Source organism: Pyrus communis, chromosome 7, assembly GCF_041283825.1.
Source record: "Pyrus communis isolate YQ-2024b chromosome 7, ASM4128382v1, whole genome shotgun sequence".
NCBI lineage: Eukaryota > Viridiplantae > Streptophyta > Magnoliopsida > Rosales > Rosaceae > Pyrus > Pyrus communis.
The window spans coordinates 8,454,101-8,469,147 of NC_142571.1; the positions used below are offsets into that span (position 1 = coordinate 8,454,101).

Here is a 15,047-nt window from a genome sequence, read left to right on the forward strand (position 1 = left end):
CAAAAACATTTGGGCCCTAAATGGGCTTTATGGGCGAGTAAGGCCTATATGAGATTGAGCCAGGCCCACTCATTTGATTAGCATTTCGTTGCACAATTAATGAGAGCGACTTATTTACTACTACAATCTAGTGATTTTTCTCTTCATTTGTAAATGATAATTTTTATGTTCGACTCATGTAAATGGCCAATTGAACACTAAATTATGACGTTTGCAAGAATTTGAAGACCAAAGGGTATGTATTCCAACTTACTCCAACATACATAATCTTTGGATAACAATCGATCCTTAAGGGGAACAGGTTGCTTCTCAAACGAATAGTTAGGGGCATGGGACCATGATTTTCCACACCAGAGTAAGGTTGATCCGAATATTACTACCTCAGAAGTCCAATCATGGACTCACCAGCTTTGGGTAGAGTTGTATCAGACAGAGTAGCGGTGCCACCATCACTCTACTCCGAGGTAATAGATGGAGTCCTGACGGCTCTGCTGGATTACCATGCTTGTTCCGCAAGACAAGCAATCTGATTCGGATACGGACACAATCAGATCCTATAAGTCTTGGAGTTCATACAATCTATGAATTGGGATGCGCTGCAAGTAATCATAACTCCGAAGAGGATGAAATATCTACTCCTAGATATCCTCTAGGATTCTTCTGGCTTAGAACAAGAATTCTATCCTAAAATGTCTCTCTCCCCACAGTATAAATACACCCATCTAGGGTTCATCTATGATAACGCAATCTAAACATTCAATTCTCTTGCCCACTACTTGAGTCTAAAATCATTCACTAACTTGACCGTTGTAAAGCCTTTGGCTGACACACACTCATCCCCCTGTCTCAAACTTGCATACGGTTGGTTATTGTTTTGCCGGTTGCTCGAGTTTGTACTCAACCACCACTCACTGCGGTGTGTAAATTTGGTTCCAACACCTAAGTTAGACTTAACTGTCAGAAGAATGAATCTCAAGCTTTATGTTTCTAGGCTATAGAATAGCTACCTTTTAATGGAAATGATCATACTTCATTAGGACACGTATGACGTTCCCTAAATGGTTGGTTTGAACTCCACATAGTCTCACCCATTTAGCCAACAACGGTTGACCATAGGATGAATCCTAACAACATTGGCAATGGTGGCCTATCTCTAAGCAATGATTATAAGGATGACTGTGCCTTGGAGATCTTGTTGAATCTTTCCTTATCCATCCCTTATGGACTAATCTTGCTTGTGAATCCAACTAGGCTCACAAGATCCTTCATTGGGCCTTACATGGCTAACTAAGCTCATATCCTCTGCTGAGCAGGTGTGGCAAGTGCATCGTTTCATGGTAGTCCATCTTGTCTGGCGTGAAGAACATGTTGTCCTGGCAAAGGTACCGATTATGCTGAGTGTGATTTACTAATAGACATCCCTCCATTGCATTAGTTTTCAACGCATGTAAGGGTTAAGTACTGGTGAAACTCTAGAGATAATTTTGTCATCTTGGCTTGCTTTAGTACACATGGTGTCTCTTATCGGGCCGGTGAGATTTGGTTACCACAAACAACACCCAATATTTTGATAAACATCATTGAATGTAACATGCTTAAGGTTGGCAAAGTAGTGCATAATATTTTCGTTACATATTATCGTGAGATATTTGAGTCAAAATGGGTGGTGGGTTTAGGTTTTTCTTTCTTCAATTTTCCTTTCTCCTATAATGTAAAGATTTATATTATTAGATTGGGGGCGTATAACAATTCCCTATATGAAATGGGCATAAAATTTGTAATTTGGAAAAGCTTTGGTTGCTTGTTCAATAAATAAGTATGCTGCAAACTTTTCTGTTTTTACAACATATGAACTTTCTCATTTTTTAAAAAGGTTTTTTAGCCAAAATGGTCCCTGAGATTTGCTGAACTTCTCATTTTGGTCCCTGAGATTTGAAATCAATAGAAGTGATTCCTGAGATTGTCCACCATCAATCATTTTAGTCCTTCGGTGAAAAATTATGTTAAATAAGGATCCAAATGACAAAATTACCATCAATATAATAAACAATAAGTCAAAATGATCTAACTAAAGTTGAGGGTACTTTTGTCATTTAATCCTTATTTTATGGAGATTTTTCACAGAATGACCAAAATGATTGATTGTGGACAAACTCAGGAACCAATTATATAGATTTCAAATCTCAATGATCAATATAAGGAGTTATACAAATCTCAATGACCATTTTGACTAAACAACCTTTTTTAAAATCTTTGATTGTGTACCAGGTGGCACTGGCAAAGCAAAGGGTTGATGAGTACATATTCTCAGCTAGTACAACAAACCCGTCGCTCAACACTTGGCGTAAGTTTCCTTCTATAATGCTTTTTTCCCACGATCTCCTTGGTTGTGTACTGGCAATCGGTCATTTGTTATGCACAAGTTGCTTTCTGAAAAGTCACTTATGTTTCTCATAATGTAAATACCTAGATGTGAGAGCTACTATGCACTGGGACTAGTTTGGTACTTCCGCAAGAAGTTTTGTCTGGTAATTTTGCACAAACTGTGTTGGTGTATGAGTGATGCAGTTAACATTAAGTTGACGGCGTAGTGTAGGAGATCTTCTTGCATTGAACGGATGTGTGCAGTGTTCATCGCACAATAAATTTGGTTGCATACTGATCGCTTGACCGGTTATTGTGAGGGGAAGTTGTGTATACCCGGTATATGCCAGAATTTCTCCTAATTTAGATGTAGCGTGAGTATCAACATTTTTTTTCTGCCGGGTATGGATGCTTCTTTCTAGGGCTGATGCTTAGTCCTCAGTTTACAGTGAAGATGAAGCAGGAAACTCCGATCTCGTTCTTCGATTGCTACAATCACCACTACAGAATCAGACCATGTTAAAAGCGGGCCCTTAGTGCTTCATTAGTGAATTTATGAATGCGGGTCAAGCAGTTGGATTGCCCATGCTATCTGCAACAATGATGTACCAGATATCGAAGCTATCGACAATATCCAGTACTCTTGTTTGTAATAACCTACCAAATTTTGCTTGTTATTAAGAAAACACTCGCTTTCAACCAAGGTGTAAATTGTCGATTATGATATCAGAATTGTGGGACACATTTTGACATACTTTCTTAGGAATCGCTCTATGATGTATTTTAACAATTTAACTGTCTATCTTTTAGTTCTTCCATGAAAAATAATCTCTACCAAAAATTTACACAAATTAGAAATCATATGATTCTATTGCATTAAATGATAGTCATTTTAATATTTTTTGATAAAATCGTATTTATCTATTTTCTTCACTACAAATAATTGTTTTAGTGGTTTTAGATTTATCCAATTTTTTGTAAGGATAATCTAAGATAAATGAATTGAAATATAAACTGTTTGAACAATAAAACAACAAAATTCCAAAGTTCTTTGGCTGCTCCAAATGGATTAGCGAAGTATGGCATGAACAATAATGTTAAAACAATATTTCAGTTTTATAGATAGGCCTCAATATAACAAGAGCATATCTAGATAGTAGAATATGATTCTTCTTTTCAGAATATCCAAATTATGATCTGAGTACCTCGACAGCAACTAAGAAATCCGTGACCAATCCTCATCACCGTATCATCACTATCAGTGTTCTTAGATGACTGTGACTTCTTAGATTGTCCAGATTTACCTACAGAATAGGATATGTATTAGGAGAAGCAATACATGAACATACGCAGTATGAAGTTAATGAATATGCAAACAGTACAAACTAGGACTGCCAATTAAGACCATGGTAGCCCAAAAGCCAATTTTTTTTGCTTAATCCGGCTAAGGCTTATATGAGATCAAAGCAGGAAAGATTTGTGCTGACATCCTTGGGAAAATTTGAAATCTGGCTTCATCTTGACTATCCTCAGATCAGAAAACAAGACCTAACTGATTTACCTTCTATGCCAACATTATGCTTTTGACAACAACAACAACTACCTACCCTCTAGAGTGGTTATTTAATTGATGTTTCCTTGAAAGCTGTAATCAAAATCACAAAGTGTCTAATTTTTGTTGATCTACTCTGAACTTCCCACCTAATACGCGTAAACCATCACATATTTGGATTGGCTTGTTCTCAATCAGAACTGAGCACAAACTTCACTACAATTCAGCAGACCAGTCGGTCCAAGCTTAAGCTTTATGCTTTGTGTTTTGGGATACGCTTGGGCAAGGCTGAGCTCAATCCATTCCTCTTGATTAAAACTCGTACACTCTTGATAATAGCATAGTACCATCATAATCTGACTAATTATAGTAACTGTTGTAGTGGAACTTCTGAAATTTGAGGAACCCTCACAATCATATATGAATAGAGGAAACTTGAAGCATTTCCTTAAAGTTTGATTTGATAAAATCAAACTCTGTCTTAGCTAATTGTATAGTTACAAGCTAAACGCACTTTACGAGAATTTAAACGGATATTAAAAACTTCAAACACAAAATGTAATACACCAAGCATAGCAAACCTTTCACATATTGGCAATTCTTGTCATGCTGAAAATGATAGATTATGCACAACAACGGAGAGCCAAATTATATTACAAAATAAATATAATAGTTTGATAAATGTAGTTTGCACATACTATCTGTTGCTTGAAAGATGGAAGAAGGGTTTTTCCCAACGAAAGCCTGTAACTAGAAATATAGCATGATGCAATAAATGTTAGCATATACAAATGGCAATATCAACAAATCACAATAATGTATAAAGTACTTTTCATATTACCGCAAGGTATGAAGCTAAACTACAGACCAAGTAGTAATAGGTAGGCAACAAATTTTTATGACCGTCACACCTCTTGTAGTTCTGCTCAAGAATCCAAAGTTCTCTTTGATGAGTCGACTAGATCAGAATATGCTGCACTGACGCCTTCATGTGAATCACAAAATAAAGACCAAACTGGCTCCTGCAGACAACCTCCCAGGTAAGAACATAACATCTTAACATGTCAAAAAGCTCCAAAAAAGGGAAAAGCTAAAGCGACCTGTGGTAATCTATTTCATGGATATTACAAGAGCTATTATTTTGAACAACACACACCTTTTGGTTCTTTACTGCTTGACCTTTAAGATCTTCGTCCTTATGACGCTTTAGATTCTTTAAAATATCTCAGCATGGGAAGAGGGAATAAACGAAGAACAAAATTAACTTCATGCCAGCCTATATCCATGTAAGATGTATGTTCCTTCCTTTTATCTCGAACTGAAGAATTGCACATGCATATATAACTCCACTTTGTGCTTTCATAATAACTAAATTAAATAGATACTGAAACTTAGCGTCGAGTTAAGATGAAAATGGCACTAGTATTCAATTTCTATACCTACACTCGCGGACTATTACATTATTCAATGACTTCTGTAACCTAATATCAAATTTGGTCACCAACCTCCAACTGCTATGCATATTATCTCTTATATTCACATTATTTAGCTCTATGTCTTCATTCTAATTAAGCATCACAAGTTCATAATTAAGCATAAACGAATTGTGAACAGAAGTCTCTTACTGCTCCTGATGACGAAAACTGATGTATTTTTTCTCGAGTTCTTCCATCTCGGCATCTTTATTATCGTTTTGCCCATCACCATTTTCCTCTTCCCCCACTTCTCCTCCATCTTCTTCCTCCTCGCCTGCTCATCATCAAAGTCATCCTCTTCCTGCTCCATCTACATCTCAAATAACAACAAAATCACCAAAACAAAACCGAAAGATTACCAAAACCCAATAACAAAATTTACAAATAAAAAACACTCAGCTCATCGTTGTCGAAATCGCCATCGTCCTTGAACTCATTGTCACTGTCACCAGCTTTTCTATCCATTGTGACGTCTGATCAAACACCCAAATATTTATACAATTTAATTCCACAAGGATTTAGAAGTTGAAAGGAGAAGAAAGACTGCAAGAGTTGAGAGGGGCACAAATGAGCCTCAGAAGAAGATGCAGGGTTTGGGTTTGGGTCATGGGGGTTTAAGCATTCATATGCAATTTACCGAGCTGGATGACCCGTTTCGAAAACCCCAACCCGTCTCCTAAACCAAGTCCCAAAATCTATCGATTAATTTCCCCTTCGTCGACCAAAAACATTTGGGCCCTAAATGGGCTTTATGGGCCAGTAAGGCCCATATGAGATTGAGCCAGGCCCACTCATTTGATTAGCATTTCGTTGCACAATCAATAAGAGTGACTTATTTACTACTATAATTTAGTGATTTTTCTCCTCATTTATAAATGATAATTTTTATGTTCGACTCATGTAAATGGCCAATTCAACACTAAATTATGACGTTTGCAAGAATTTGAAGACCAAAGGGTATGTATTCCAACTTACTCCAACGTACATAATCTTTGGATAACAATCGATCCTCAAGGGGAATAGGTTGCTTCTCAAACGAATAGTTAGGGGCATGGGACCATGATTTTCCATGCCAGAGTAAGGTTGATTCGAATATTACTACCTCAGAAGTCCGATCATGGACTCACCAACTTTGGATAGAGTTGTATCAGACAAAGTAGCGGTGCCACCATCACTCTACTCCGAGGCAATAGATGGAGTCCTGACGACTTTGTTGGATGACTATGCTTGTTCCGCAAGACAAGCAATCTGATCCAGATATGGACACAATCAGATCCTATAAGTCTTGGAGTTCATACAATCTAGGAATTGGGATGCGCTGCAAGTAATTATAACTCCGAAGATGATGCAATATCTACTCCTAGATATCCTCTAGGATTCTTCTGGCTTAGAACGAAAATTCTATCCTAAAATGCCTCTCTCCCCACGGTATAAATACACCTATCTAGGGTTCATCTATGATAATGCAATCTAAACATTCAATTCTCTTGCCCACTACTTGAGTCTAAAATCATTCACTAACTTGACCGTTGTAGAGCTTTTGGCCAACACACACTCCTCCCCCTGTCTCAAACTTGCACACGGTTGGTTATTGTTTTGCCGGTTGCTCAAGTTTGTGCTCAACCACCACTCACTGCGGAGTGTAAATTTGGTTCCAACACCTAAGTTAGACTTAACTGTCAGAAGAATGGATCTCAAGCTTTATGTTTCTAGGCTATAGAATAGCTACCTTTTAATGGAAATGATCATACTTCATTAGGACACGTATGACGCTCCCTAAATGGTTGGTTTGAACTCCACATAGTCTCACCCATTTAGTCAACAACAGTTGACCATGGGATAAATCCTAACAACATTGGTGATGGTGGCCTATCTCTAAGCAATGATTATAAGGATGACTGTGCCTTGGAGATCTTGTTGAATCTTGCCTTATCCATCCCTTATGGGCTAATCTCGCTTGTGAGTCCAACTAGGCTCACAAGATCCTTCATTGGGCCTTACATGGCTAATTAAGCTCATATCCTCTGCTAAGCGGGTGTGGCCGAGCGCATCGTTTCATGGTAGTCCATCTTGTCTGGCATGAAGAACATGCTGTCCTGGCAAAGGTACCGGTTTGCTGGGTGTGATTTACTAATAGACATCCCTCCATTGCATTGGTTTTCAACACATGTACGGGTTAAGTACTGGTGAAACTCTAGAGATAACTTTGTCATCTTGGCTTGCTTTAGTACACATGGTGTCTCTTATGGGGCCGGTGAAATTTGGTTACCACAAACAACACCCAATATTATGATAAACATCATTGAATGTAACATGCTTAAGGTTGGCAAAGTAGTGTATAATATTTTCGTTACATATTATCGTGAGATATTTGAGTTAAAATGGGTGGTGGGTTTAGGTTTTTCTTTTTTCATTTTTCTTTCTCCTATAATATAAAGATTTATATTTTTAGATAGGGGGTGTATAACAATTCCCTATATGAAATGGGCATAAAATTTGTAATTTGGAAAAGTTCTGGTTGCTTGTTCGATAAACAGGTATGCTGCAAACTTTTCTGTTTTTACAAAATATGAACTTTCTCATTTTTTTAGAACGCTTTTTAGCCAAAATGGTCTCTGAGATTTGCCTAACTCCTCATTTTGGTCCCTGAGATTTGAAATCAATAGAAGTGATTCCTAAGATTATCCACCATCAATCATTTGAGTCATTCGGTGAAAAATTATGTTAAATAAGAATCTAAATGACAAAATTACCATCAATATAATAAATAATAAGTCAAAATGATTTAACTAAAGTTGAGGGTACTTTTGTCATTTAATCCTTATTTTATGGAGATTTTTTCACAGAATGACCAAAATGATTGATTGTGGACCAAACTCAGAGACCAATTCTATAGATTTCAAATCTCAATGATCAATATAAGGAGTTATGCAAATCTCAATGACTATTTTGACTAAACAACCTTTTTTAAATCTTTGATTGTGTACCAGGTGGCATTGGCAAAGGAAAGGGCTGATGAGTACATATTCTCAGCTAGTACAACAAACCCGTCGCTCAACAGGAAAAATTTTTAGGTGTACCGGGTACACCAAATTTTTTTGGTGTACCCTCACTCATTAGAATTTGAATTGATTTTTTTATTGAAAAATAAATGAGGGTAGGGTCCACCATTATGAGTGAGGGTACACCAAATTTTTTTGGTGTACCCGGTACACCGAAAAATCTCTCGCTCAACAGCTGGCGTAAGTTTCCTTCTATAATGCTTTTTTCCCACTATCTCCTTGGTTGTGTACTGGCAATCGGTCATTTGTTATGCACAAGTTGCTTTCTGAAAAGTCACTTATGTTTCTCATAATGTAAATACCTAGATGTGAGAGCTACTATGCACTGGGACTAGTTTGGTACTTCCGCAAGAAGTTTTGTCTGGTAATTCTGCACAAACTGTGTTAGTGTATGAGTGATGCAGTTAACATTAAGTTGACGGCGTAGTGTAGGAGATCTTCTTGCATTGAACGGATGTGTGCAGTGTTCATCGCACAATAAATTTGGTTGCATACTGGTCGCTTGACCAGTTATTGTGAGGGGGAAGTTGTGAATACCTGGTATATGCCAGAATTTCTCCTAATTTAGATGTAGCGTGAGTATCAACATTTTTTTTCTGCCGGGTATGGATGCTTCTTTCTAGGTAGAGTTTAGTTCAAGTGAACTTTCATTTTAGTTCTTGATAATTCACTTTGGTCTTTGATATTTGATTGTGATCCACTTTTCCCGTAACATTTGCACATGTAGCAAAGACGCTGTTTATTGGTTGTTAAGTCAAAGGAATATGATACCAATTAAGCTGATATGAGGGTACAATAAGATTGAAAAATGTGTTCCCACCCAAAGCAGAACAGCTGCACTCTCCTAGCTATTGCACACTATAAATGTTGTAGGTTGGAATTCATCTTTAATTTAATACCCTTGGATTGGCATAAATGTGGACCCTGTGATTACTAATTTTACTGACTTAAATGTAAATTTAATACCCTAGCAAGTGATTCATGACTATTTGATTTACTTCAACCGGATCAAGCTTGCCGTAGGATTGATCATGTTACAGAGGATATATGGTTTTGATTACTCTGTTTCTGGTTTTGTATTCCCCGCTTTTAACCCATTTATAATCTAGGGCTGATGCTTAGTCCTCAGTTTACAGTGAAGATGAAGCAGGAAACTCCGATCTCGTTCTTCGATTGCTACAATCACCAGTACAGAATCAGACCATGTTAAAAGCGGGCCCTTAGTGCTTCATTAGTGAATTTATGAATGCGGGTCAAGCAGTTGGATTGCCCATGCTATCTGCAACAGTGATGTACCAGATATCGAAGCTATCGACAATATCCAGTACTCTTGTTTGTAATAACCTACCAAATTTTGCTTGTTATTAAGAAAACACTCGCTTTCAACCAAGGTGTAAATTCTCGATTATGATATCAGAATTGTGGGACACATTTTGACACACTTTCTTAGGAATTGCTTTATGATGTATTTTAACAATTTAACTGTCGATCTTTTAGTTCTTCCACGAAAAATAATCTCTACCAAAAATTTACACAAATTAGAAATCATATGATTCTATTGCATTTAATGATAGTCATTTTAATATTTTTTGATAAAATCGTATTTATCTATTTTCTTCACTACAAATAATTGTTTTAGTGGTTTTAGATTTATCCAATTTTTTGTAAGGATAATCTAAGATAAATGAATTGAAATATAAACTGTTCGAATTCTTGAAAAAATATACGGAATGGAACCACAAGAAAGTGCGTCGAGGTGTGATGATGATTATCCATTGAATCATTCTGAGTAATCATAAGAAAGTGCGTCTGTTTAGGCCCAAAATATTGAGTCTAGACTGAGGATAACTTGGGTCCCCGGCCAGAATGGAAACCTTCAGTACCTTAGATTTCTTTGAGATAAGTCTGGCCCAAAGAAAGATAGCCGAATCCTAAATTCCTAAAATTAGTATCTCTCTGGGTTGGATTCGATTGAGTCCTAGATTAAATAGCTGTCAAATAGCAGGGCAAATATTGATTAAATTAGGAATATTCCAAGGATTAATATTCGTGGCTGATCAGGATTAGAACGAATAAGAGATGAAGAAGGGACTAGGTTCCAAGTCCTAAGACAAGGAGGAGTGGCTAAGCTCTATGCAGAGATTGGAATGGATTAATACCGAGGAAATACAGTCAGAGTGGGACTCCACTTCGGCCCAGACTTCCGAACACATCCTTCTTCTACAATGCGAGGCAACCCAGCCGGCTGCAGAATTTGCTTGGCGAGGAATCCAACACCACTTAGAGGACACAAAGCAATGCCGGAGATTCCAGATTTGGCAAAGCAAAGGGAAAATAGGCCAGGAGGCATGACCTTTGTTCCCATTGATGTAATGGACCCGAGAGGCAGAATCCGATCCAAAGAAAACATTCTCCATATTACCATCTATAGTCGTCTTCAATGATAAATTTCATGAGTAAGATACATATCTCATCCTAAGTTTTATTAAGAACAACTAGAGTGTCAAGTCAACATTGTGAACAATCTCTTAACCAACACATCATATCATGCGAATATTGACCTTAAAAAACCATATCATGCCAACGTTGTGAATAAACTCTAAACCAAGTAGCAATGCTAGCAACAAACGCAACAACACTAGCTGCCTCAGTCGCTGGTCGTATAAAAGCAGCGACTGGAGCAGCGTTATTTGATAGAATTTGTTCCTTAACAAGTGTTCTACATTTCTAACAACCAAGACTCAAGAAGCAAAATGAAAAATGGGAGAACATTGCTGACACAAGCACGAGATCATCTTACCTAGCCTTGTTGATACTCCACAATCCAGAAAACCATGCTGGTTAGCCTGGTCTATATCCTTCAAATATCAACCCTTCCAAATAGTTTTCAAGTCTCATCAAATCCCAGTCCAGCTTTCTAAGTTGTCTCAAAAGAGATGTTCCTTTCCATTTATTATTTGTTTTCCTTTCCATTTATCAAATAAATATCAACCACAACTAATTCGTAGATGCAAAATAAAATAAAATAAAATAAAAATTGCATTCGCAAAACCTCCATGTCCTTGACCACATAAGAGCAAAATAACATTTTGAACCGCTTGCAGGTCACGTTTTAGGACAGCGTGAAAAATAATGGTGTTTATACATTTTACTGCAGTTCAATTTTCCGTCAATTCCTTTTTTTTTCTTTTTTTTTCCTTCTAATAACTAATTATGATAATAATTTAAAAAGCTGTAACTAATTAATAGTAATGGTATAATTCAATTTATCAAAAATTGATAAATGTGATTCGAGACAAGTCGTAAACCCTTGAGAGTCCAAATAAAAATTGATTGGAATTCATTCTCGAGTCAAATATATCAATAAATGGTTACAATATGGATCAACTGCCTGCTCAATTTAAATCCAAATTTCTTTATCATTGGCTATTTTTCGAATACCTTATTACCACAATAGCCATTTACAGATTTGACCTTTATTCTATGGGTAAATTTCTCTATAAGAAAAAAAAAAGATGGAATTTGGCTAAAAGGGGTTATGTGTAAATGAATTAAAACCTCAAGGAATATTGGTGTAATGTCTCAACCGTGAGATGTTTTTATGAAAACTCAATAAACTTCAGGTTTGTTAGTATAATTAACCCTAGTTTAATATGAAGGATAGCAAAAGATCTTAGGATGCTTTCAAGGAACAGTTGCATAAATCACTTGAAACACTCTTTTTATTGGGTTGGTCAAATATTAATGAGTTTTCAATGGATATCATGAAGGAAATGGAATCTATGAACGTGCTTGAAACAGATTGAATGCCGGGAAGAAGTTCAAGTAACTTGAGTTCTTTACCATTCTCTTTTGGTAGAGCGAAATCTCAGCAAGTGCAATCTTTCGGATGATGCATTTCCTAAGGATTTGAGTAATCTAGCTATCCTCACTGCAAATACTCTTATCCAAATAACAATCCAATTTGTAGCCTACCGATTTTCGTCAAATGTTTGATAAGGCTCGATGAACTCTCTTTCTGGGGATGTAAGAGGCTCAAATCGCTTGTGGGGTTGCCGAAAGTACACAAACTGATGACAGTTGTGGATGACAACCGCAATCTAGTTGAGTGGTACTACAATTACAAATTAGAACCTACTGGAAGAGCTGATGCTAACTGATCAACCTTTTGGGGTTGCACAACTTTATGTGTGCCAAGCTTAACACGTTCGCTAACAAAATGATAATTCAACACAATATGCTTCGTGCGAGCATGAAAAACTGGATTCGCTACCATGTAGGTGGTGTTGAGATTATCACAGAAAATATAAATGGGCGTTGAAATCACACACCGGACTTCACAATGTAAGTAGGAGACCTAAAGAGATTCAGTACAAGTGTGAGCAAGAGCACGATACTCATGCTCCACACTAGAACATTGTACAATAGGCTGCTATGTAGAGCTCTTGGAGATGAGATTGGGGCCAAGAAAAGAAGATACCTAGACGTGGACCGACAAGTGTATGGATTTCCAGCTCAATCTGCATCAGAGTAGCCAAGTAGAAACAAGTGGACCACAGTGAGGCTGAAACTAAGACCAAGTCTAACGAACCCTTTTAACATAATGAAGAACACGTTCGGCAACAACCAATAAGTCATAGTGGGACGAGCCATAAACTGAGCAATATGATTGACCGCAAGGGCAATACTAGGATGAGTTAAAGTGAGATATGTAAGCGACCTGAGAAGGTGACGAAACTCAGTGGGATCAGAAAGAGGAGTACCAAGTACCAACCTGATTAGGAATCTGTGCCAATGTAAAATGGCGTTTCATGAATTTACGTTGCAGGGCATATTGTCTTAATGATTTGATTATGATCAAATTGATTGCAATATATTTATGTTGAATCATACTTTCTATTTATTGAAATAATAATTTTCATTATCATTATAGTTTGCTATCTGCCGTTGCATATGGTGGTTTATCACAAGCATCGCCTTGCAGAGCATCATAACCTGGGATAGAAGCACTTTGCTTTTCTCTACTTTCTTCCAGTAATTAGGTATACAAGTAGTTTCATATCTTGAGTTAAATTTGAAGCCATTGTCAACCTTTCTGTATAAAATTGCAGAGTTTGCTTTATCAATTATCAATTTCAACATTTTTCCTTTCAATTTTGGGTCAAATGTTTGTTGGTAGTAAGATTATAATTCCTCAGCTTAAGATATATCTTTTGGCAGAGAATTTAACAGAAGTTCAATTTCAAGCTGTACTTTTTCTTGGGACAGATTGTTGCACTGCCTCTCATCCCAACATTAGCAGCATATGTGATACATTCAGTCAAATAGGAAAACATCACCTAAAAAAGCAGAAACCAACTAGAACATTCTCCGTGGCTCCAAATGACAGGTTACAGTTACTTAATTTTAATTATGTGGGTTCTTAGTTGGTTAATCATTTGACTGAGAATGCTGTACTCTATTACATCAATGTAACAATTATTTTGGTCCCCTTTCACCGTGGCTAGAAACCAACTAGAACATTCTCCGTGGCTAATTGTCTTTCTAAGATTTAGTTTAATAGTTTGATCTATTTATCCCCTTTCACCTATCTACAGAATATCCAATGAAATTTATTTGAAGCTGCAACATCTCTTATCACATAACACCATGGCGTCATCTCCACGCTTGCAGCAAAGACGGTACCAGAAAAATCAAAGCAGGTCCCATAAGAAAAAACTGTGAAAAAAGACTACAAGTGATGCATTTTCCACTGGAAATGAGCATCAACAAAGTAATGCAGGATAGAGACATGGAGGTATGGGAATATGGTTTGAACTTTCTATTGTTTAAATTTTGGTAAGAAAAGCAAATTTAAACAGATCCACATGGCAACGGAACGCAAAGTAAGGGGATTTAACATTTGATGTTATGTTGACTGAGCTTCTGGATTCAATCTGATTGGATATGATTATTTTTTTCCTTGCTTTTTGTCAATGTAAGTATAGTTGAATTACTGCAAACTATAATGCAATTTACACTTCAACTTATATTCTCATTTTAAATACTCTGTTTGCAGCTATGGAAACAAGTATTATTTCCATAGTATTGAATTGACAAAGCAGTTTGCAAGTGGAATGGGAATTGCAAAATAAATGTCAAGAAAATAGTAGATATTATACTCATCTTTAGCAACTTTTAATCAGATAAACTAGTAATATAATAGAAGCGAGTTGTATTTTTTTGTAGTACTATAAGGAAAAGATGATATATATGAATTCTTACTCTTCAACTCAATGTCATTGTTTATTTTGTTATCTTGCACTATTATTTGGTTCATTGATGTATTTCTTCATTTATTCTTTACTAACCTCTTCGAATGACGTTTTTGAGCGTGCAAGGACCCTTTCTTTTAGGGGTGTGCTATCCACACACTCCAAATTACTTCTGACACACCTCTTGTTAATTTATGTCCGTTGATCTTCTTCAATTTATCCGATTCGACGACCAAAAATTAGAAATGTATGTAAAAAGTAAAATGAGGTGTGTAAATATCACACCCCCTTCTTTTATCACGCATTTTATACACAACTTAATTATGTTTTATTTCCTTTC

The 15,047-nt window shown here is 36.6% G+C and overlaps 1 long non-coding RNA gene across 2 annotated transcripts; it reads right to left on the reverse strand.

The window, feature by feature from the left end:
- Positions 1 to 2,248: 2,248 nt before the first annotated feature.
- LOC148695645 (uncharacterized) lies at positions 2,249 to 5,139 on the reverse strand. Of its 2 annotated transcripts, XR_015964865.1 has the most exons (5): positions 5,073 to 5,139; positions 4,758 to 4,938; positions 4,615 to 4,666; positions 3,570 to 3,668; positions 2,249 to 2,853 (listed from the first exon to the last, which is right to left on the reverse strand). It is a non-coding gene; the product is annotated as an uncharacterized LOC148695645 (long non-coding RNA). The 2 variants fall into 2 exon arrangements; XR_015964864.1 differs by lacking the exon at positions 2,249 to 2,853 and having other exon boundaries at positions 3,367 to 3,668.
- Positions 5,140 to 15,047: the final 9,908 nt, after the last annotated feature.